The sequence below is a fragment of the Sphaeramia orbicularis genome, chromosome 16 (assembly GCF_902148855.1).
Source record: "Sphaeramia orbicularis chromosome 16, fSphaOr1.1, whole genome shotgun sequence".
In the NCBI taxonomy this organism is placed as follows: domain Eukaryota; kingdom Metazoa; phylum Chordata; class Actinopteri; order Kurtiformes; family Apogonidae; genus Sphaeramia; species Sphaeramia orbicularis.
In genome coordinates, this window is record NC_043972.1 from 31,002,295 (window position 1) to 31,006,929 (window position 4,635).

Here is a 4,635-nt window from a genome sequence, read left to right on the forward strand (position 1 = left end):
CTTTGCCATGACAGTAAACACATAAGTTTACTGCGTCAATAATCTAGAATTTAGCAGTAGCTCACCTCTGACCTCTGTGGCACCTGTTTTGGTCACTTCTGACTCTAAAACCAAGACAGCAATGAACAAATTGCAAATTACTAGCTTCAAAATGACTGTTCAGAAACCAAATTGAGACATCATGGTTCCTCTGTCTACTGATGATACAAGCCTATGATTATTACATAACCTCCTTAGCAGAGGTAATTACAGCAGTTTTCACTCTACATGATTTTATCAGTATAAAACCAAGAACACAATGCACTCAAATAAGACTTAAGGATTCTGCACAAAATGTAAATCTATTTTTGAAAACATTTGTCTGATTATAAAAACAGTAATGTGTCTTATAGGTTAATCTAGATCTATTTGGAAAAGCTAAGTTACTGTGGTATAACACATTAAATGTCATAAATCTAGAATGCCATATCCTAATTCTTTGTGCAAAACACTACAAGACCTCCTGACCAAACCCTCAGAAAACTTCTAGTAAATTCCCACAGCACTGAGAGTTTACAACCCACAGCATTTCCCTCCAGTGAAACCAAATCTAGTGAAATTCTTTTAGGCGAGGAGAACAAACTCACCTATTTCACGGTAGGGAAAACACTGAGGCTACAAATGAAAGAGATAAAATGCTCCTCTGCTCTGTCCCATACAACATCATTTCCCTTATCCCTGCGTCACACTCATATAGCGAGTGAATGACATTTCCCCAGGCCAACTGTTAAACACGGTCTGCATCACAGACACACACATGCATGCTAAAAGAAATGCATGTGCATGAAAACAAACAGTTCCTGTCCCTCTTAGCTTGTTTCCACTGTGTAACTCCCACTTGTGCCCTTTAATATTCTGAAACAAGTCAAAGGATTTTAGTCGACATTAAACTCGGCCTGCTGCTCGCATGACTCCGATGCATATCACAACACTGGTAAACTGCTCTGATTGTAACCCCTCTACGTGACATAATAACCTGTGATTTTAACTTCAACGTTTTGCCATGACATACAGTACAACGCTGAGTGACAAGATAGCAACAGAGATTCATGATGAATGTGACACGTGACAGTTTATGATTCATTTTGACAACATTGTCAACATGAAGCATACGTTCACAGTCGATGAGCCACAAGTGTTTACTGTCAAAGGGCACTATGGACGACACAGACATGCTATGTTTGGGATACAGTTTCAAAAATCAGCTTGACCTTTTTCGGAATTCTTACAGTTGTAGGTCAGCTAGTGTTGCCAATGCTTTAAGCCTTGCACACAACTACTGCCATGTGAGTACACCGACGAACAATAAAAGGAAGAACAAAAGGCTCCAACTGAGGCACACCATGCTATTCCACCCTTTCTCTTTTTTAACCTTTCCCCCCTGTTTCACTACTGTATAGTCCACCGTAGAAAAGCAATGTCATCATTGGATTATGAATAATGATAATGAGACTGTATAGATCACATGATTGACTAAAACACTAAAAGGGTCTTTTCGTCCTTAAATGTTGTTTAGGCAAAATATGTCTGTTCATACCAGCCTGGTAAAACTGCACACACGTTATCAGCCGGATTTGTTACTTCAATCTAAATGATGGGCTTGCAGTAAATTATTAGTATTATTTATACCCAAAGCCTCAGTACAAATCAGTATTTCCTATTAGAAGCCCCCCCCCCAAAAAATAAATAAAGAAATAAATAAAATAACGTAAAAAATTAATGGTAAGCAATTCCATGGGTTTACATGTGGACCAAAGTGATGGTCCAACTGACAGACAGGCCAACATTTCCCCTCCTAGACGCCTGCAATTGCTATGCCTAAAAGAGACAATGACACATAAGCTCAGCAGAAAAGGTCACATTTTCAGATCCGACCGAAGGGTTTCCTTCCGCAATGCGATTCCACAGAGAGGAGAACTATAAGTAGTTTGGTACAAAACATATTTCTGCAGTACTGACTATCAAGGGAAAATGATTCTCCAAGGAAACTAACATCCAGTAATGCAACGTGTTGCGTGGGCCAAATCACAGATCTGAGGGATCTGTCAGTCGAATAATCCACTCGTAGAGATTTCGGTTTGATGCTGAAAAACTGAATAATGGTATTATTTACTCCTAAATCTACGCTCTTTCCTTTCTCTGCGAGTCTAGTCATCAGGTAGACAGCCCACCCCACTCTTCCTCTCTCTCATCTCACCCTTTCCCTCCCTGAGAAATGTGGAGATGGATAGGCAGGGTGTGCAGAAGTCCTTGGCTGAACTGTAGAAGTGCTGACGTGGCGCCAAGCCCTCTAACAGCGTGACGACGCCTCTATCTGTCTCTCCATGATGGTCTCCTGCTCTCGGATGCACACAGGTGCAAGTACAGATACTGTAGGCACTTGCTCAAAAAACATGCACACTCACTAAAAACATGCTCATATATGCAAATACACATGACCAGGTACAGGTGCATGTGCAAACAGACCATCTAACACGTTACCAGCACAGGAGCCCTCTGTACCACTGCCTTTTTATCCAACGACACCTTTATCCCTCCATCTTCTATATAATCAGCATCAGTCTCTGCTGTCACATACACTCAGGCCAAATACCAACCACCTCCATCACAAACACACACAACCAGACTCTCACAGAGATGCACACATACACACACACTCAGGTCAGCTGAGTGATGTTGGAGTGTGTATTTCTCTTCTGCTTGTGTTAAAGTGAGTCATCTATCCTTCCACAGCTTCATTACAACCTACAAGGGCAAACACTATCTCTCGCTCCCTCTGCCTCTCCAGATGGAGGGAGGGAGTGATAGAGATATACAGTACATAGAAAGTGAGATCTCTCTCACTCTCTTTGTAACCCCCCCACCCACCCCCACCCCCATCTTGCCCTCTCTTTCTTGTTCCCTCGTCTCTATATTTATCTTGTGTCTCTGAATCTATCGACTTGTATTTATGTTTTCAATCACATGATCTCTTTCACTTCCTCTCCCACTGAGTCTTGACCAAGGTGGTTAAACAGCTTCTTTTACAGATTTTACCCAACTGAAAGGGATCAGAAGTCAGAAATCAATCCATCTGGAAAGTCCTCTCAGGTGGATGAAGCTGTTTTAGCAACATTAAATTATCAGTGTGTAATATGTATTGACAAATACAGTCTACAGCGTCGTATCTAAATAAATACCCCTCTTGTCCACTGGTTGCAAAAAGCACAAAAGGTCCTTCTTATGGGAAATGTTTTATGTTTGTTCTGGGTTTTTTTGGGATTCCTTAATTCTGGTCCACATTCAAACATAGTAGGTGAAGAAGTTTGATCATATCTACTGTAGAAACATGGCAGTCTCCATAGAGGTGACCTCATACCTCCAAATTCATAGAAGCTTTATTGTAAGGCAACAGATGATTATACCTTAATTAAAACATAATACTGAATATTATATAACATGGCAATGAAATTCCCTCATAATTCCCCTCAAATGCTAATTGTTTTGGAATTAAAACTGACAGATAATAGAATTCTTATAGTGTCTGCACATATTGGGCCTTGAAGAGCACATAGATAAGTGGATATATGAAAGGTAAAATGTTAAAAAAAGAAAGAAAAAGAATAAAGAAAAGGTAATTTAAAGGTCATGTTTGAGTAGTTAGAGATAAAAGCAGAGAGCCATATGAAAAGAGAAATTCGTTCCTACCTGCCTCTCAGAGCTCTGACTGAGCGCTTGTAGAAAGCTTTAGTTTTTGTGGCCCTACAGAAAGCATGAATAATGCATAGTTAAAACCTCTTATTCTCTAAATTTTAAATGGCTAGCTGTTATCAAAAATAACTTGATCTGTGGAGCATTAGGAGCCTTGCACGCAATAGAGTGGCTTTACACTAAAGAGAGGTCCTGAGGTTCAACTTATATCGCCTGTTCCCTCTGCTTTCATTGCATGGTAATATAAAAGTTGTATAGCTGCAACAATTATTCAGTTAATCTATTACTTGATAGACATAAAGATAATTCTCAAAAATAGTAGATTTCAATGCAAATATAGTTCACATACTATTCTACTCTAAACAATAATTAATCACGTTCACATATACAAACAGTAATTTTGAGTATTTCAACTAGTATCCTTAGATAAGTCATAAAACAATGGGCTGACTCACCAAAAGGTAAAAAAAATAAAAATAAATAAATAAAAAACTGGATTTAAGCCTTGGACTCCATCTACTGGTTCATACCACAGACTGATAGAAAAGGCTGTGGAAATTGTTGAACTGTCATGTCTGAAAAGTCTCCTCACGGCTCAGCTTTCCTGGGGAAGAGAACAATTTAACTCTTAGAAATACTAAATCTCAAAACATATTTGGAATATTGTTTCTTTTATAATTAAACTAATCAAGTTTTAGTCATTATCTTTAATTATAGAGAAAAAGACAAAAATCAACAACCTGACAAGTGTTAAAGAAACTGAGATGAAACATAGTTTTAGGTGGTTTGGGCTATATTTAAGGAAAATTAACTTAGGTAAGGAAGTAAAATAATTAGTCATAAGTTTCCTATTGATCCCTCCCCAAGGTCTCTTATCCCAACAACTGCAGACAGACTCATTACTCT